Source organism: Equus przewalskii, chromosome 6, assembly GCF_037783145.1.
Source record: "Equus przewalskii isolate Varuska chromosome 6, EquPr2, whole genome shotgun sequence".
Taxonomy (NCBI): domain Eukaryota; kingdom Metazoa; phylum Chordata; class Mammalia; order Perissodactyla; family Equidae; genus Equus; species Equus przewalskii.
In genome coordinates, this window is record NC_091836.1 from 18874266 (window position 1) to 18895712 (window position 21447).

General features: G+C 39.8%; 1 long non-coding RNA gene across 2 annotated transcripts in view; it reads left to right on the forward strand.

Annotated features, from left to right (window-relative positions):
* The window catches only part of LOC139083843 (uncharacterized), a 200576-nt gene that overhangs the window by 123326 nt on the left and 55803 nt on the right, over positions 1 to 21447 (forward strand). Inside the window, exons 3-4 of one of the 2 annotated variants that reach the window (XR_011540836.1) lie at positions 13891 to 14069; positions 16223 to 16302. This is a non-coding gene — a long non-coding RNA (uncharacterized lncRNA). Of the gene's footprint in view, positions 1 to 13890; positions 14070 to 16222; positions 16303 to 16618; positions 16850 to 21447 lie in introns of those variants that run through there. The other variant, XR_011540835.1, reaches the window with a different exon arrangement.

Genomic DNA, 21447 nt, shown 5'->3' on the forward strand with positions numbered 1-21447 from the left:
GATCTAAAACAAGAGAGGATGAGAGAAGCGCCTTCTAGACAAGAGAGAAATGCAATAGTTGAGACATTGAGATGGAAATGAAAGAAGACAAATGCGGTTTGAGTACAGGCAGTTTGAGGGAAACTAGTAAGATGTGAGTTCTGAGAGGTTCAGTTAGGTAGGACTTCCAGGCCAGGAGAAGGATTTGACCTTTATTCTGAGTATACTTAGAAATCACTGGAGGCCTTTGTTCTGGGAGTGATATGAACTTGTTTATCTTTTTATAAGATCGCTTTGATTCCTGTGCAGAAAATGCACAGGAGTGGACCAAGAAAACAGACGGAGGCCAATGAAGGGTCTAGTGTAGGAATCAAGGTAGAAGATGCACGTGGCTTAGACGAGGGGTTAGCAGTGGAGGTGGGCCAAAGTAGAGAGACTGATACTATGTTTTGGCAGTGGATCCAAGGGATCATCCTGAGGGTTTGGATCTGCAATGTGAAGGAAAGAAAAACCAAGAAGGATATCAACAGTTTTATACTCAGCATTAGGATGGATTTTGGCATTTTAGTAGTTTAGGAAGACTTGTGGAGGAGCCAGTTGGAGTGGGGAGTGGTGAAGAGATTTCTCTTGGATATCATTCTAGATGGCTATAAGACATCCAAATGGGCATAACAAGTAAGCAGTTAGATAGATAAGGCTGGATCTCAGAGGAAAGATCTAGGCTGGGGATATGGATGATAGATTAATCAGTGTATGTATTAAATTTAAAGTCCTAAACTTGATGAGAGTGTAGATAAAGAAATAAGAAGACCAACAAAAGTACCATAGAATAATACAATATTTAGATCCAGAAACTTCCTACCATCCACACAGAAATACTACATAAATATTTGGTAAATGAGTGAATTTGTTACCATAGGGGCTGCCTAATTTGTTAGGAAAAATTTAATATGCCGTGCCTGAGCTGACACACTTGATTTATCTACTAAAATATGCTAAATTTATCATTCTTATTTTGTGCTAACAAATATTGAGGATCATTAAACTTTAACTCTTCATTTTATTATATTTATGCCAATGTGTTTTCCCCACTCCCAGACAACCTCTATGTAATACTGTGGTGGGTTTCATCATTCTCCTGGCCTGGGGCAGAGGGAAATCTTGATCTCATTCCTTTTAATTCCTGTTGAAGTACAGATATGAGGTGGAGGCTTTCCCTTATTGTCCCCAACTGTTTTGCACATCTAGGTGATAAAACATTATTACAGGAAGCTTATCAGTGTTCTACATCACTATAACTTGGAAAAAGCTGAGCAAAATGTTAACCCAGACAAGTGGCATTCCTGCTCAATCATCAATGTGCCATAGGGAATCAGGTATTGCTGGGAAGCCCTCACAGGATGGGTATAGGAGGTTAACAGGACTTCATCCTGTAGGAAATTCACATTGTTCATTTGAACAGCAACAGAAGACATGTTGTATATTGACTTGGTTCCAACTTTCGATTAATGAAGCCCACGTGGGCAGATTTTGCGTTCTCTTGTTGCTGATTCCTCTCTGCTCCATGAAGTACATCCTAGTGTAACATCTTCCTTCACGTTTATGTCCCCGTTAATTCTCCTCCTCACCACCAGCTATGTAAATTCTCATCTAGCCTCATGTTTGAGTTGTATGTCTCTTAAACTTCTGTCTTTCCAATGTGTTATTTATATATAAAAATTGTGTCCTCTTGCTTCCGGGTTTTTTTCTGATTGCTATTCAAAGCCAAACTCATGGTATTCAAGAAAATCACTTCTCTTTCAAGACATGACTGTCTTTACCATGATTTTGATATTCTATTCCACAGATGGAATTGACATTTCTTTTAGATGATGTCTTCTCTCCTCCTAGGACAGTTAATGAAATCGAATTATGGTTTGGAGGGTAGTGGGGGCATAGGGAACCGAAAAAATGTGGCAAGGAAAATCTTAGGTAATATTTAGAAAGAGCACCCATTGGTAAAATAAATCAGATAAGGAAGATTCAATATTATACCACTATATCTTTACCTCTTTTATTTTTATAGTTTAAAGGAAACTTCTAGGGCAAAATAATATACTGTCTAACATACAGACAGAATGACATCTTCACCATCCTCCTTTGTTCTTTTATCTGTATATGAAATTACTCTCTGAGAGCTAAGACCCTAACGGGTCCACTGTGTCATAGTTTGAGTTTCTGCAGAAGCAGATCCTAAGCTGCAGATTTGACTGCAAACAGTTTACATAGCAAATATACCAAAAAGTGGGAATAAGGAAGTAAGACAGGGAAGAGAACGAAGCCAGTCTAGGTACATTAATGAGCAGGTTACCACTGTGGGCAACTGGGGCTCAAGTCTTGCTGAGAACTTGGGGAGATTGTGTAGAATGCACTTCATAGGAGTGTGGAAGGAGGGAGGAAGCTGGGTGTTGTCATTCAACTCTCATCTATCATAGACTGAGTTCTCCTTGGGGAATCAACTGACTGATATTCTGGTCTGCCTCGCATGGGCCTATCAATATGAGAAAAAAAACCTCAGGCATAAAGATGCAGGTGCTTCTAGTAGAAAGCTGTCAGCATCCTTAAGAACTGAAAATGCCAAGGCAATATACAACCTCTAAATCTCAGTGGCTTAAAGCAACAAAACATGATTTTTCTCACTAATACTGTATATAAATCACAAGTTAGCACGATAATCTGTTCAGTGTCTTCCTCACTCTAGGACGAGGCTGATTGAAAGTTGGCAATCTTTGTGATGCAAGAAAACAGAACTCTGGAGGACAAGACACAAACAATTAAATCTCCTGACTGGAAACAATACATCTCACTTCTTACAGCTCATTGGCTGGAAAGAGTCACACGACCCGTCTCAAAAGCAAGAAAGCTAGGAAATGCAGGTTTGCATGTGCCTGAAAAAAAAAAAGAGGAGAACTGGATATAAATGAGCAGCACAGTTTACCACAATGTGCCCTTCGGGTCACCAAATATTTGGATAACTCTCTTTTTCACTTGCAAAATACACTCACCCTCTCCTTGAGGAAAACCACCCAAAAGTCCCCTCCAGTCACAGCATTAGGTTATCCAACTGCTTCTTCCCCAAGCATCCAGTAGGCAGTGGTGGAACAAGAATAAGCTATTTGCAATAAACATTCCAATTTGGAAATGGGGACACTGGAGATACAAAGCAGATTCTAATCTGTAGCAATTCTGATATCCTACGGGGCAGACAATCTAAGGGCCTTTAAGGGGTGGGAGGAGATAATGTTCCTTGGTTAAACTCTGATTCTGCTCCCAAGAAGAGTTCCTTTGTCTCTTTCCTGCTTGAACCATGTCTCTACATTCTGGATTATCCTTCATTTGCCATTATCTGTGTTGGTCAGATTTAAAGTGGGAGTTGACACTATGCTCTTCTTGGGGGCTGAGTAGATTTCTTAGCCTACTTCTTTCCCATAGAAGGTGGACAGCCCACAGGTTATTTTAAGTCTTGAGCAAGCACAGTCTTCTTTAGTCCAGACCAATAATTCTTTGGCAAAGAACTCTCTCAAAAACTTAGGTATCTTATAAATATTTGATTCCACTCTGTTCTATTTGTCAATAACCACGCTCAAAATTTATTTCAAGACTGATTCTCACGTTTGGTTTATTTCTTTTTCTGCTGACTCCATGCCTTTGCCTCTCCAATAGTTGAAGGTGTTTTGAGCCTATGAGGCTTTGGTGGGCAAGCCACACTGTTAGTCTTTTGTCCCCTCTGAGTCATTTTATCCAACTGAAAGGATTTACTGGGGCTCCCTTAATCCATTCCGAGGTTTTTAAACAGTCAGTGTAATAGTCACACCCTTGATTTGATCCTTGCTGCGAGTTTGAGTTTTAAACGTTTGTAACTGGAAGCATTTTTCAATTTTATCTTTCATTATTGATGGTGAGAAGCAATTGCCTCCGCTACAGTCACAAGTTTCTGAATTTGCAGGCCCTTCTTATTTTCTTTCTTGAAATCTGGCCAATTCTTTTTTCTGCTCTATTCTTTTTTTTTTTTTCTCTGATACCTTGCTAAACACAGCTACTAGCAACCAAAACATACTAATAACATTCTGTTTTTCAACCTCTTCCTTGTTGCTAAAAGTTCATTAAGTGCATAATTGGCCTTTCAAGTTATTGCGAACATCAGTTCTGCCAAATGTGTTGCCAGTGTATAATTTGGAAAGCTACCCTTCTAACTCTTCAGAATAGTTTCCTTTCTACTCCCTACCTGATCCCTAAGTTAATGGTAGATACTTTAGGTTATTTTTTTTGGTGTCACTCCACTTCTGGGTATACACTTGCATCAGTCAAGATAGTCTAAATTATGCTGTGATAACGAGCAAATTTGAAAATCCCAGTGGCTTAAAATAGCAAAGGTTTATTTCTTAATCGTGCTTATATATCCATCACAGTTTTGCTGGGAGCTTTTCTGGGTGTCATCTTGTTCTAATGACATGCTGATGGAGAAGCCATCATCTTGAAATTTGTCATTGCAGAGTGAAAATATGCCCTGGGAAGTCTCACACAAGCAATTAGATATTCTAATCCCAAATGGACACATGTCTCTTCTGCTCCCAACTCACTAACCAGAAATAGTCATATACCACCATCTAGTCACAAAAGGGTCATGAAATTCAGACTTCCTTGTACCTGAAAGGAGAAAAAACCTTAATGTTTATTAAGCAGAGTATGTCTGCTGGAGTCAGTCACTAGGCGTAGAGCCTGAGCAGTGGGGACTCACACACTGCCCTCTCCCATCTCCTACTGATTCTCCACCATCTGAGTGTGTTCAGCATGTGCTATCTTCTAATGCAGCCATACCTAGTTCCAGTCTTTTCCAGCTCCTAACTGCTTGGGAATGTAGAACCCGGAAACTATTAAAGTTGCAGAAATACAAAATGTTAGTGCTTGAGGGAGCTTTTGATATCATACAGTCCAATTTCTAATTTTTTAGAGATAAGAAAACTTAATCTAAAACACAAATGCGTAAAGATACATGTACCCCTATGTTCATTGCAGCCTTATTCACAATAGCCAAGACTTGGAAGCAACCCAAGTGCCCATCAAGGGACGAATGGATAAAGAAGATGTGGTATGTACACAATGGAGTACTACTCAGCCATAAGAAATGGTGAAATCCAGTCATTTGTGATAACATGGATGGACCTTGAGGGTATTATGCTAAGTGAAATAAGCCAGAGGGAGAAAGTCAAATACCCTATGATCTCACTCATAAGTAGAAGATAAAAACAGTGACAAACACATAGCAACAGAGATTGGATTGGTAGTTACCAGAGGGGAAGGGTGGAGGGAGGAGGGCAAAAAGGATGATTAGGTACAAATGTGTGGTGATGGATTGTAATTAGTCTTTGGGTGGTGAACATGATGTAATCTACACAGAATTCAAAATATATTGTGATGTACACCTGAAAGTTATATAATGTTATAATCCAATGTTATTGTCAAATAAATAAATAAAGTTGGAATATAAAAAAATTAAAAAGAAAACTTTATCTATTGATGTTAACCATTAATGGTTTATACTGCTAATTGCACTTACTGTATAATTGTTATGTGCCAGGAACTGTGCTACGCAGTTTACATTTGCTTTCTCATTTAATCCTCCAAACAAAGCTACGAAGAGGTACCCTTATTATTGCTAGCCACATATTATGTATTAAAAAACTGATGCCAAGGGAGGTCCAATGACTCGCATAAGGTAGCACAGACAGCAAGTGCTAGGTCTTGGACTCAAATGCAAATCCTTCTGGATCCAAAATCCTTGTTGTCAAACATTGCAGGGTACCTCCTCCTGTGTCCAGTATTTCATTTGCCATTATTAGATTTTCATTCTCAGCACCTTCTATTTCAATATAATAATATGTTGTCAAAATCCATCTTTCTTTCTTCATATCAAAAAGAAATATCTCTGAGTTATGTGATAGGCATAAAGAGATACCTTTGCTGAACTGATGCCAGTAAAGAATGAATTCCCAAGTCTCAAGATGTTTAATTATTGAGTCCAGATGCTGGGATGACAAGTTTTATTTACATGTCCCTCATTTGTTTCCATGCTTGGTTTGGTTCCTCTTTGCTCTGCAACTGTCCTTGGGGGCATTTCTGCTTAATGGAACAGCAAGATCAATAAGCAGAACTGTTTTATTAGCCTCAACAAATGGCAGAGTAACTGGTCTGATGGTCACAATTTTGTAGATCTGTTATCAGGACTTTGGTGTTCTGCATTTTATGATAGCTATTTCTCCAGGAAAGCAGAATTCAAAGATGAAAAAAGATTCCCAATGAAATTATGTAAACCCCTGGATCTAGTCATGCTTAAAGTAACTCCTTATCTTTCTGATAAAGTCTTTTTTTTTCTCTTAAGGTAGTTTAAGTATAGTTACAGTTAGTTAGAGTATCATATTGTTCATTTAATTCACAGTGGTCAAGGTCCCTTATTATATTTTCTCTTCTTCACTAAATAGTTTCTTCTACCCAAAATCTATCTGATGAAGAGGTACTCTACAGGAGACGGGTTAGAAATCCTATATTTGCATTGTTAGCAATTTGGCGTATTATCTATCCTTCTCCAAAATGATCTTCACTTCAAAATTACTTATACACAACTTTGCACTTTGATATCAGCTTTCATTATAGGTCATTATAATAAAGAACCTATATTAGTGTCCCATGGCTGATGTAACAAATTACCACAAACTTAGAGGCTTAAACCCACGCAAATTTATTCTGTTATGGGTCTAGAAGTCAGAATTCAGAAATCGCATCATTGGGCTGAAAAGGTAACGACAGAGTGGGGCTGCGCTCCCTCAGGTGGCTCTAGGAGGAAATCTTTTTCCAGCTTCTAGAGCTATCTTCCTTCATTCCTTAGTTTACGGCCACTTCCTTCACCAAAAAACTCAGCAGCATAGAATCTTCAAGTTTCTCTCTCTGCCTTGGTTACATCGCCTGCTCCTGGGTAGCCGTAACTCCCTCTGCCTACCTCTTACAAGGATGCTTGTGATTACATTTAGGCCCAATCAGGTAATCCAGGATAATCTCCCCAAATCAAGATCCTTAATTTAACCACAACTTTCACTATATAAGCTAATATTCACTCTTTTGCCATACAGGGCAAAAATCACAGTTTCCAGGATTAGGGAGTGAATATCTTTTGGCCCGTTACTTAGCCTACTACAGAGCCCTATAGAAACTGTTTCTCTATTTGTTGTAAACTCTAATTTGAGGACATTGTGTCCCAATATATATTTCTATATATGAGGTATGAAATTTTGAATTTTTTATTGGAAAAAGAGGTTTTAGATATTTTATATAAGTTGTTATGGTTCCATTTTTTGTCCTGAATTCCAAGAAGCTGATAGTTTAATTTGCTGCCCATGATGGAAGTATACTAATTTTATGGGTAATATATTTACCTTCTCTTCATTTTTAGCTTTGATTTTCAAATTGTAATATTTTATTAACCATAAATTACATGTGTGTACGTGTATTAGTGTAAATCTTTTCAGTCTTTTTAAAAAAGAAGCAGGATATCAGGTAGTGTGCTTGAGATCCAAGTTGCTTATAGGCCAGAAAAGAAGGTAGCTGTGCAAATGGGGTAAAATGAAACAGGCATTGAAAAGCAATATAAACACTGCTTTCTTAGGGTGAAGTAAGGATTCCTGGGAGGGGTTATATTTGAGCTGGATTTCTCAGGTAAAATAGTTGAATAGATAAAGAGAAGGCAAGGAGATGAATAAATTCCAGATAGAGGAGAGTGTTCATTCATTATTTAATACAGATTTTTTGAGTTGTTAGTATATGACAGGCACTGTTCTGGGCACTGGGGATACCGGAATGAAGAAGAGAGATAAAGCCCTATTCTCTTAGTATTTGTGTTCAGGAAAGAGGAGGTAGACGATAAACTTAAATAAATGTGTAGTCAAGTTAACTTAGTAAAAAATATGATGAAGAAAGTTGTTGTATTCTAGGAACAAAGACATGGCCTATATGACCAGAGTAGTTGTTCTCAAGAAGGGGTGATTTTGTCTCCTAAGGGACATTTAGCAATGTGTAGAGACATGCTTGGTTGTCACAATGGAGATGTGCTACTGGTTATCTAGTGGGTAGAGGCCTTGGATGCTGCTATACATCCTAAAATGCACAGGACAGACTCCCAGGGCAAAGAATTCTTGGGCCCAATATGTCAGTAGTGTTGAGGTTGAGGATCTCTGGGTTAGAGGATGAAAGTGAAATTGATAGTAATTGAAGTCACAGAAGTTGGCAGAGGTCAGCTCCTGCTGACATTGATAATCACTGGATTTCATTCCATGTGTAATGGGAAGCCATTGGGAAGTTTCAATCAGGGAAGGCAAATTATCTGATTTGTATTTTACATAATGACCTTAGCTGTTGGGTGTAAGATGAACTATAGTTGATGCCACAGGGATAAGAAAGAGCAAGAAGCCTATTAAAATAATCCATCTGAGCTAATCATGATGACCATGATGCTTTTAAAAGATTTCTTCAAATTCTTTCATACTTCTCCCTTCAAAAGGTAGAGCTTAATTTCCTTTCCTTTGAGTGCAGACTTAGTGATTTGTGTTTAACGAACACAATATGGTAGAAGTGACAGTATGATTTCCAAGATTTGTTCATAAAAGACATTGTGTCTTCCTCCTTTCCCAATCTCTGGGGGAAACCAGATGACATGTTACAAGGACACACAAGCCCTAAAAGGAATTCCATCTAGGGAGGCCCTGAGGCTTCCTCTGTCCAACATCAAGCAAGGGACTGAGGCTTCTGCTAAAAGCTGTGTGAATAAGCCATTTGGAAACAAGTGCTCCAGCCCCAGTCAAGCCTTCAGATTAGGGCAACCCTGGCTGAAATCTTGACAGCAACTGCCTGAGACCCTGGGCCAGAATCACCAGACAAGGCCACTCCCGGATTTCTGACCCACAAAAACTGTGAGGTAATAAATGTTTATCAGAGTTTTAGGGTATTTTTTCGTGTTGCAATAGATAACCCATACAGGCAAGGAACCAGAACCAGCTTAGGTGCTTCGTGAGGGCAAATGGAATACAATAGAGGAAGGTAGTTCTAAATACCAGTTACAACAATGTGACCAAATAAGGAAAGGGAGATTGTAATAGTCATGAGTGTTTCTTCCTGAATTTGATATTTTATGTATATATTAACCAAATATTTTTATTTTTTCTTTCTCTCTCCCATTTCACTACCATACATAAGGTGTATTAATTAACTTTATATTCAAGAGTTAAGTAACAGAAATGTGAATAGCTAGAAGAATGAACATCACCCAGACACACAAAAAGGGGCTTTGCAGCCGTTTTTGGGGAAAAGGTTATCATGTTTTCATTTGTATGTGGGATGGCTGTCTCATGTTAGGTGAAGTGTGATTTTGTTATCATCTTTGTTTGGAAATTAGTATAGCCATGTTTTAAAGAGGTGTTTATGGGTGCCAACTTGGCAAGGCATGTACTGTGGTGGCTTTGTAATATGTCAACTTGCCTAGGCTGAGGTAAGTTCCCTAGAATGCTCTTCCTCATATGTTTCTGGTTAAAGTGAGCTGCAGAGTCATGTTTCTAGTGTGACATTTGGAGTGCGGAAGTAAAGTTGCAACCATTCTGGCTTTTGCACTCAGTGGTTTGAGAAGGTGATTTTGCAGCTTACATACATTTGTTGCTTATTTGCTAGACCACCCAGTTGTGTGGGGCAGCAACCAGGCCCGCAACTGCTCGACCTTCCCCTGGATTTTCCTTCCACTTCTCTGACCTGTGGGCAGAGGTATGTATTTTGTTCCGTGACTAAGGCACCAGGATCTCCTGCAGGATAATCCCATATCATCCAGGTTGGAGGCAGTGGGAAGAGATGGATTCCTTTTCATCCTTGTGGATTCCTTCATGTTCACACATTTTATATCTATGTTACCTTCCTGCCTACTGCCTAAACTGTCGATTTCAAGTTCTTGAATCAGATGCAAAGACAGCAGCTTTAGAGAGGCTGTTTAATTGGCTACCTCAATTGAGTAAGGTCTAATTCCTGCAATAGACCACACACACGCAGACGCACACACACACTCACACTTACTTCCTAGTGGATCATCTCTGACTGAATCCTGACTGTGAGGTTAGTGGAGAGGTGCTGACAAGTGGTTGGATTCTCAATATAATTTGAAGGTAGAACCAATGGAATTTTCTGGAGGTTTCGATCTGGGGACTGAAATAAAGAGAGGAATTAAGGATGACTCTTAGGTTGTTGATCTAAATCACTAGGTGAAATTAGGAAGAATAGGGGTAGGGAGAAAGAGGATGAATCAAAAGTCCTGCTTTAGATACTTTAAATTTCAGATGCTGATTAGACATCCAAGTGAAAGTATCAAGCAAGTAAATGGACATAAAAATGTATCTCAGGAAAGAAGTCTAAGTTGGAGATAAAACATTAGGAGTCATAAGTCTGTACATGATATTGAAAACAATGGAGCTGGATTTGTTTCCCTGGGGACATAGGGTAGATGAAAAATAGAAGAGAGATAAAGAAAGAGCCCTCCAACATTTAGAGATAAATCTGAAAAAGTGGTGCCAGAAAGAGAGACTGGCAAGAAAATAGTAAGGTAGAAGAAAAACCAGGTGAGTGTATCACAAAAGCCAATAGCAGAGAGCATTTCAATAGGAAGTGAAAAATGAACCCTAGAGTTGCCGATATTCCTAGAATGAAGGGGAGGCCTCAAACTTGGGGCATTCTGTAAAAGACTGCAGCTCCTTCACCTCCCTATTTCAATTGGCTGGACTCTAGAGTGGCTTTAGAACTCTGCATATTCCTCACTTTCCTTTCCTTCCAACAGCATTCATGACTGCACTGAAATCTCATTATGCTATTTATCCTTTTGACTGACTCACTAACCTCTGGAAGTTCAGAGTCCCTAGGTCATTCTTCCTTTCATCCTGTGAAATCTCCTCTCCTTATGGCTCATGACATCCCCTTCATCCCCATCAACCTCAGGTATTAACTCTTTTCACTCAGCAACTCCTGAAACATTCCGACTGTGTCCTCCAGGATTCGTAGTCAGTCTCCAGCAACATTTCCTGTTTCTTCAACTTCCTCTTGAAATATTCTTTTCTTGCTCAACTTCGCTTTCCCTGGGGTTTCTGCTTTCCCTGTAGCCCTCTTTAGTGGTAGCATTTTCTCTCTCACATTCCACATACCACACGGTATGGTACCACATAAAACTTCCAAACTGGAATTAACACCTATGAATGGCATATTATCACACTATCTCAGTCATTATCTCCCCCTAGAACACTCCACTCACTCCTTAAATTTTAGCTCCCTGATTACAGACTCTTTCCAATACTACATCGTAGTTCCTGGGGATGTCAATTTCCATTAAGATAACTCTCCCAAGATCCTGGAATGTTAGTTACTGGATCACCTCACCTGCAATAATCTCATACCCTCCATATCCTGATCACTCACTCCCATAATTATACTAACTTGTCATTACCATTAACTTCAACCTCTCTATTGACTCAATTTCAAGCACCTGTTAATTCCAGTTCACCCTCTAAAGTACTCCACATCCTTCTGTATTTAATTTCCAGGACCTACAATCCATTGATTTTACAACTTTTTCACTGTCCTTAACCCCTTCATAATCTCACTATCCCCCTTACTCAGTTTAAATTCCACAGTTCATCATCGTAATCTGTCTCTTGCATACCTTCTCAAGTCTCTGGCACCTCTCTGTATTTATCTTACTTGCCTAGCAAAATCCTAGCCTTGATTAAATCCAATCTTCCACCTATTTTGTATCTGTAGCCCAATAACTGAACATGGCTGGGAAAACTCATAAACATGATTGTTATAGACTGAATGTCTGTGTCTTCCCAAATTCATATGTTGAAATTTAATTTCATAACTACTAATCTCAAATAAGTCCTTTGTGTGGCCCTGTAATCCTATTGTATTTTCCCGGTTCTTCCTTCTTCTGCTCTTCTAGATGACAACTGTATGCTCTCTTCTTAAGCCTCCAACATCTTTACTCTCCTAAATTTTCAGTCTCCTAAATCTCAGCTGGTGACCTTGTTGCTATTTCTCTGAGAAAGTAGAAACAAGAAGAAAAAAATTCCAAAGGTGCTCACCACCACAACTAACGACAGCCTTGCATTTGTGCCCATTTATTATGCTTTCCTGCTGTTATTATGGATGCACTGACCCTTCTTCTACTTAAGACCAACCCTTCCATTCGTACGCTATGTTTCATTCCCTCTCACTTAGTCCAGGACATGTTTATGGTAATTCCCTCTTCTCTCATGAATCATCAGTTTTACCATCTCTATTTGATCGTAATATCAGTTTATAAACAGATTATTCTTTCTCTTATCTGAAACAGAGCATTTTTTGACCCTAATCTCTCTTCTAGCTACTGCCCATTTCTCTGCACCCCTTCATAGTAAACATAGCCAAATATTTGCCCCCATTTTCTATGTCTAATTCCTCATCTCCCATTTTCTCTTGAATCCACTTCATTTAGGCTCTCACCTCTCACTTATCCATTGAAACTACTCTCGTCAGAGTTAGCATTCACCTTCTTGAAGCTGTGTCCAATGGTTACATTGTAGTCCATGTCTTACTGCATCTATCAGCTGCCTTTTACATAGACTTCTTCTTAAACACTGTTCTTTCTTGGCCTCTAGAGCTTCAGACTGTCTTTGTTTTTGGCTTGCCTCACTGGCTGTTCCTTCTTAGTTGTTTTGTTGATTTTGTTTTGACATTTTTGCTGGCTCTTTCTCATTGTCCTGATTCCCAAACTTTGGAATGCCCCAAGACTCGGTCTTTGGCTAGTCTCATCTTCTGACAACTTTCTAATTTTTTTCCTGGAGCTCAGTCCTTACCCCTGAGTTCCCCAATCATTTGTTCAACTGCCAACTTGTCCATTTGGATATATATTAGCCATTCCAAAATTCCTTGTCTAAAACCCAGCTCCTGGTCTTACCCCCACTGTATCCCTGCCCACACAAAGAAGACTTCCCACAGTCTTGTCCACTCACTAAATGACAATTCCATTCATCCAGTCCTTCAGGCAAAAAACCCAGGGGCCATGCTTCAGCTTCACTCCTTAGGACTTAGCAATTGCTATTTCTTCTGCTTGTTGTGCTCACCCTCCAGACAAGTGCAAAGGGAGCTTCCCTACCACCTTTAGGCCTTTACTCAAAAGTTATTTTCTCAAGGAGGAAATTCTCTGACACCTTACTAGAATTATAGCCTACCCCTGGTCCCTTGCCACCCTCTTGCACTGTTATCTCTATTTCCTGCTTTATTTTCTCCATAGCTTTTATGATATTCTGACACTATATATTTTTTGCATATTTGTTTGTGGACCATCTCTCCTCACCAGCATATAAGTTGAACAAGGACAAGGATCTTTGTTTTGTTCACTATTGTAGCCCCAGTGCCTAGACACTGTCTGGCAAGTGGTAGGTGCTCAATAAATATTTGCTGAATGAATGAATATACCTCAACAGACTCTAATTCCTTACATATATTTGAGTCTCAATGAATAGTTGTTGAATTTAACTTTGTGCAAGATGGAAAAGGATCATTGAGTACAAACATATTTTGCAAAGGATAAAACTTAAGTCTAAAAAAGCAAGTGACTTGCCATAATCAGACAAATAGTGGAGGGCCATAATTAAAATTCACATCTTTTGTAAGTATATATAAATTTGACCAAAATAAAAGCAGAGATTGATATACTTCAGATAGTTTGGAGCAGTGAGGTCCAGGACAGGTATCTTCATTTTTGTATTTGTTCTATATATATGTATTTAATACCCCCAATGTGCCCTGTCTTATTCTTAGGTCTGTGAATACAATGATGAGCAAGACAGAAAAGATCTCTGCCCTCATGGGGCTGTCAAAGGAGTCAATTAAACAAGCAATTACAACAAAATATGATAGGGAGCTGAAGGGTACTCTACAAGAATACAACAGAGACATCTAACATGGGAAAAGGCTTCCCAGATGAAATTACTTTTAAGGTGAGACTTAAGGCTAAGTAGCAGAAACTGATTTTGGCTTTTTCCTAAGCAAAGCTGTGAAGTTTGTGACTAGAATCTTGCCACTTTAAGAAGCTTAGAATTCAGAGTGTTAGATAAGCTAATGAGACTCCCATTAGCTTCTGTATGTTATCTCCTCAATGTTTATTACCATCATTGTTATCTCCACCATCAGCATTTTCATCATCTTGGCTACCGTGTTAGTTTCTATTATAGTAAGAACTTGCACCTTATTTGGAGTAAGGTGAATTCTTTTTTTTTTTTTTATAAGGGAGATTGGCCCTGAGCTAACATCTGTACCAATCTTCCTCTGTTTTGTATGTGGGTTGCTGCCACAGCATGGCTTGATGAGTGGTGTAGGTCCACGCCTGGGATCTGAACCCATGAACCCCAGGCTGCCAAAGCAAAGTGTTCTGAACTTAACCACTATGCCACACGCTGGCCCAGGTGAATTCTTTTTTAACCTAAGTACACAGTATCATTAGTGTTCCAGCAGTATTTGGTTTCCATGAATGAATCCTGAGGGTGAATATTTTCCAAATAGCCTATATGTGCATTATGTAAAAAAGTGCATTTATGGACTTGCTTGATAAACTGCTCATCTCAAAGTACCCAATATACTGAGATCTTTTTTCCTTCTCCTATCTGCCTCAGCAGTACTTTAAATTGCTTATTAGAGCAGTTATGCATTCAGAATATTAATGAGGACCAGCATACTATTAAATTACAATGACATGTTAAAATTCAGAAATTCAGTGTCATCTTTATTTTGGTGCTTGGGCCACTAATAAAAGAAATACAGAGTCAAGGTGATTTTCAGATCATTTTAACAGGATAACTAATGTAAAAGGATAAGAATTTCTATCCTGGACTGCTTTCCATTTCAAAGTTGATGAGGACACTGTTCTGCTGGCAATAAAGGTAGAAAATTTATAAGGGTATGCAAGGCAGATTATGGTGAGACCTAGCTGTTGAATTTTTCATCTGTGCCGTAAACAAAGAAGGATGAGAAACATTTACTCTGCATTTCAAAGAACTATACATGAAAAGAGACTGTGGAGTGGGCAGCTGGCACAATTAAATTTCAGTCTTTAAAATGCCACTGCATTTTAGACATTTCTGTATATGGTTTCTCACTCTTCATTTTGTATTTTTTATTAAACTTTATAAAACTCATGTCTCATTTGGAGGACACGTCACTGCAGAGCAGCAACCAAGGAATTATAGCTCTCAATTACACTATAGGTTCTGAACTAAGGGTCATCCTAGTATTTCAGTTTGGCAGTGATTTTCTTATCTTTCAAACCTGCTTATGCTATGATACAAAACCCTGATAACAATCCTTAAGCCTAAGTAAGATGAATTATCATCATGGTTGAGGGCAGAAAGTTCAAATTGGAATTGCAAAATGAACTGTCTGAAATTTTAGTGACCACGTATTATTATTGTAATGGATGGAGCCAGAGATTTTGGCATGTGCCCAGAAGATGGGGAGGAAGATTAAACCAAATGTTTCTGATAGGGACATCAAGGGCCTTTTAGAGGATAGAATGTTTATCTCCTCTGATGTCAAATTCTCTGACATCAACTGGGTCCAACAATGTCCTTGTGTTAACATAAGGTCAGCAGTTAGTAATTTCTTCTGTTTCAGGTAATATTGATTATAATGTTTCACTTTTTGCCTTCCCTTACTGTTCATAAATGAGCCATTCCATTTTCTAGGTATTATTTATTTTATTTCTTTATTTGTATGTATGTGTTTGTGTGTGTATGTACGTATGTTTGATGTGTGTATATCCATATGTGCATATATACATACACAAATATGATATACACACATATATATTACAGTAAATTTCATGTCTTTCAACTACTTTACAAGGTATGTTATTATTCAAGAGAGGGATATGTCATTAATATCTATGACTCACTTTGGTTTAACAGATGGAATGATTCTTCTTTTATTCAGCCTTAAAATCGGCTTTTTCATATCTACAATGATTTCTTAGCATATGATAATAAATGTTTGTGCACATTCAAGGATGTTGAAGAAACCATCTGTGATAAATGTTAATCATTGGGAGTTAACAAATGTACTCAGGATCCTTCAAGACTCTGTTGCTTGATTTTTATAGGTGTAAATCAGAGACCTGAAGCCATAAGCAAGACTATGACGCGTCGGCATAATGCAGAGGTGGAGAGCAGGTGGCCCACGGTAATGTTTTATTTTGCCAACATGAGATTTTAACATTATTTAATTTGCCAACATTTAAAAATTGAGAGTATTTGTAAAAATATCTGATTTTCTGCTTCTCTTGAAATACTGGAGGATCTGGGGACACTTGATCTATGTTCAGTGGTGTGCTAGTAGTAGGTGTTTAACAGCCAGTTTTTCCTCTGAAACAAGAGTCTTGATTTGTAGCATCTGCTGATTTCTGTGATGTAAATACTCCCACCTTGGCTGATTTCAAGCTACCAGTGTGAGGTCACTGAAGAGAGGTGGGGAAGAGATGAACACAATCTGTCCTTGCAAACCAGTATGAGCCAGCTCACCACTGTCTATATTACTCCTCAACAAAACTGGCTGAAGTTACTGCTACTGAACATAAACACAGATTCATTTACCCATCGCAGAGTAGGACCAATAAAGAAAAAACCTGAAACACCAGGCTTGGCAAGGAAAGAGGCTTACTATTATCAAAAGGCAGCCAGACAAGGAGATGGGAGTTAGAACTCAGATCCACCTCGTTGAAGGGAAAAAGGTAGGGGTTTTTATCTGGGGTTTTAGGTAGGGGAGGGGGAGCATGGGCTGGGGTTTCAGGTAGGGGAGGGGGAGCATGGGCTGGGGTTTTAGGTAGGGGAGGGGGAGCATGGGCTGGGGTTTTAGGTAGGGGAGGGGAAAGATGTGCTGGGGTTTTAGGTAGGGGAGGGGGAGCATGGGCTGGGGTTTCAGGTAGGGGAAGGGGAGCACGTGGCTTTGCTGGTTGGCACCTTCCCATCAGCCTGTGTTTGGCCTTGAAGACTGAATCTTGATGTCAGGACCTTGAATTTCTGAGAAAGCTCACTCACAGACTAAGGAGGGACAGAAAGGCCTGGTTAGTTTTAAACAACAGTTAATTACTGTTGACTAAGCACAGATTAGTTAGGAAAGCTTATCTCAACGTTTTTGCTCTACGGAACTTTTTTAACTCCTTAGTTCTTGGTTTCATTACTTCTTTCTCCCTTTAGACAAGGCACAATCTCTCTAGTTCTTCATGTTGCCTATCACATCGGTGTCACTTATTTCGATGATCTGCTCATTCACAGAGAGATTTTGTTTGTTTTTGCGACCTTTGACATAAGGAATAGTTTTACTGAGAATTAAGGCCTGGGACCTGGGAAAATGACATAAGCTCAATGGTATCTCATTAGGCACTGTGTGGTTAAGGCCTTGAGTTGAAAAGAACTGATCCAATCAGGAAAACTTGATAAATGGGACAGGAAGAGCAGACACAGAAGCATTGTGCCAATATCTACAACATCTATAGGATGTAGCCCAAGTCTTTTCCTGGAGAACTTGGCATTTGCAATGATTGATAAACAAATGCTAAAGCAGGGATGAGGCATTGCTTGGATTATAGTGTTGGATCATAAGGAAACAGCTGGTTTGAGAGGCAGCCTTCTGGACTGTGTTCATAGGGCTGGTAACCTGAGCAAGCGTCCAGTGATTTGAATTGGCCTTGTATCTCCCCACTTGCCTTTGGGGAGGTGTGGCCAGATAGCCGCCTCATCTGTAAGAGGGCTAATTTGCCATACCCCGTCTGGCCCTTTGTATACTCCACTGCTCTGCTTTCATGAACCAACGCTGAGCCTGCCCAGAAATGCCACCTATGACTGTGAGGGTTGTACACTGCACGACTCTGGTGCACACCTTTTCCATAGACTATGATTTGGATGGTCTCTCCTTAGCCCTTCAGTACATAGCCTGTGCAACTATATCTGTGTGGAAGTAAATGAAAACCAACTAGACAAGAACAAGAAAAGCCTACCTATTCAGAGCTTGCAATAGCAAGGGAGTCAGCCACCATCACTTGTGTTTGAGAAGAGACTCAAAGGCAAGCAAAGGAGTGGGAAAGCTTTATAGCAGAAAAAAGGAAGCCTTCAGGGATGCCCTGATTGGTGTTGGTGTGGGGAAGCTGTAGACGGGCTAACTAGAAACCTGTAAGTGGGGCATCCTGAACGATTGTTTGAGATTACACATTTTGCTTTCTCTGGTTGGTCCTAAATGGGAAGCAGGGACAAGAATAAGAGAAGCTGTCAGTTATCAATCAAGTCCTGGTCATTTTGGGCTGATTATTACAGAACTTATTGTTTGGCGTCCTGGATTGTTAGTAGAGATAGTAATCTGGCTTTCTGCAAGTCTAACTTACAGCAGGCTGGCTTCCTGGGTTGTTTATTGTAGATAAGGGGACTGTTTCCTGGCCAGGTTGTGAGTCAGAGTTCTATTTTTATACATGGTCTGGCCATCGTCTGATTGTATATTCAGTCTCTCAGGGTGGCCCTCACTGCCCTTCTCATTGATTACCTTTTCTCCGTTATACATTCTTATTTCTGAGGGTATTTGCAAATTGAGTCTGTCAATAGCAGGTCCTCCGTCAGTTAAAATAAGTTTTACAAAGGCATGTTTTAGGTGGTGTGATATTGTGATTTATAATAAGAAACATATATTTGGTCTACATCCACTGTTTTGGACACATAGCTCCTAAAGACTTTGGAGTTTCCTAAGTGATGCCAAAAACGTGACTTTTGGAAAGCACCTAAGGATGGAGGCTGGTTGCCAGGGGAAACAAGCATGTTCTTAGAGGGTGGGAACTTTCAGTTCCACCCCTCTACCTCTGGGGAGGGGAGAGGGGCTAAAGACTGAGTTCAATCATCAGTGACCAATGATTTAATCAATCATGACTATGTCATGAAGCCTTCATAAAAACCCAACAGGTTTGAGGTTCAGAGAGCTTCCAGGTTAGTGAACACATGTTTAACGCAGGGAGAGTGGAGCGCTCAGAAAGCACAGAAGCTCCACATCCTTTCCCACATCCCTTGCTCTAACCATCACTTTTATCTGGTTGTTCCTGTGTTATAGTAAACCAGTAATCTAGTAAGTAAAATGTTTCTCTGAGTTCTGTGAGCTGTTCTAACAAATTAATTGAACCTAAGGAAGGAGTTGTTGGAACCTCCAGGTGACAACCGGACCTGCAATTGGCATCTGAAGTGAGGGGCAGTCTCGTAGGACTGAGCCCTTAACATATGGGATCTGATGCTGTCCCCAGGTAGATAGCGTCAGAATTGAGTTGGATTTTAGGGCACTTAGCTGGTGTCAGAGAATTGCTTGGTGGTGTGGAAAACCCCCCCACACATTGGAATTGGATAGCAGAATTGTAGCAGTGGGGATGGGCGATTGGTGCAGATGGGCTAGAATGGTCCATGTCATACAGTGGGAAAGGGGAAGTAAGAATAAACAGAGAAGGACTGATCCCATGGGGCAAATCATGCCCAAGAGACCAAGCACTTCTCTAGCGCTGGCTCTGTTGCATTTTGGGGTCGACCAAGTTTTAGCTGAGGCTTTTATTGGAGGTGTTCCCACCCAAAATGATAACTGACCTTAGCTGTCCATCCTGAGATATCCAAGCCAGTGAAGGAGTTAAATATATCTTACATACTTAACTTCTAAGGGTGCAGAAATGAAAGCCAAAGAGGCTGCTGTAAAAGCACAAATAACTGATAGGAAAGTCAATAAAACGTAATAAAGGTTCCCCTAATTATTCTTCCCTGCAGATGGCATGCCCCCATGTATCAATTTCTTTCTCTTTTCCGACTTGACTATCTCTGTGAGAGCATGGGCTCTGCTCTCTGTTTTGTAATTACCCACAGAGCAGACTGGGTGCCTTCAACGTGTTGCTGGCTGGCCAACTAAGTTGTGTGGTTTTTATCAGGCTAAGCAATAAGCTGTGTTATACACATAGCCAATGATGGCAACTTTTTAGAGAACGCTGTTGACCTCTGATCAGGCCTAGGTCAGAGTCTAGCCTCTGTGTCCTCTGGTCAATAGACTCAACTCTTGTCCTCATCCAGAGCAGCACACATGGTAAACGCTGCCATTGAGTTTCCTTTTAAACTTGACAAACGATGTTCGAGAAGTTGAGCTACCAAATTCCTTTGGTTCCATATTAAACACGAGTTCTTGAAAGTTTGAATTTCCTGGATTCTGCTTTTCATTCTTTTTACCTTGCTTCTCTCTCTTCCTTCAGTACTCTGCTTTTCTCCAACCCTCAGATGTTGAAGCTTACCATGATTTTCCCCTTCCTTTCAATGAAATTCCAACTTTTAAGGTATTTCCCTTGCCAATTAGAAGCAATAATGTAATTTCTCTCTAGTTTTGCCTTATCTTGCCATGCAATATGAAGACTTCCCCTCTCTTTTTCCTTTCTTTTCTTCCACCTCTCTCTTGTTCTTTATTTCTTCTGCTCCTTCCTGTCAGCTTGCCTGTGTGTCCTTTGGCTTAGCTGTGCCTGAGTTGTTGGTTAGCATTATTGGGAGATCAGAGGGCAGAGATGTATTATTGAATCTGCTTTGCACCTCATTTAACATTACACAATATCCAGCTGTGTTTTCTGGTTTGACAATGATGACACCAGAAACTGCTTTTTTCTCCAGTGACACATTGAACTTTTCAACTTCAAACCATGCATACTAGATCTTTAGCAGAAAAAAAGTCACATCATTTTGCATTATTTGTGGTGGTGTCTGTACAAATACATTAACAGGTGTAGAAAAACAAAGGAAATAGATTAGGAGCCACAAGGCATCTAAGGTTGTAACAATTCTGGGTAGTTACTCGCATTTGTAACCATACATAGTGTGTACCATAAGGTAAGCTGCTTACACATGAGCAACGCTTTAGGTTAAAGTTTAAATGGTTAGGTGTCTTCACACTAATTGCCTATCTTCAGGCAGACAAATAAAAAAGAAAGCTCCTCCTTCTCTCCTTTTGGACATTTCCTCCCTTTTGAGCACATGGCTCAAAAGTGAGCAGACGGTGAAAAGAAAAAGTCCCTCCTTGCTCCTGGCAATCATTCCTCCTGCCAAGAGGACTTAACAAATGCTGGGTTGGTGCACTTCAGCTCCCACTTGCCCCTTTGGCTGGATGACTTTAGTAGATGGTGTCAATTGATTCCCTTTACCAGGCATCACACTGGTGGCCAGCTGCTTTCAACATTGGTTGCTGTATCCCTCGGGGATCCACCAGACAAACAGACCCAGTAGGACATAGATAGATAGATAGGAGGAGAGAGAGAGAGAGAGAGAGAGATGGATTCAGATAGAT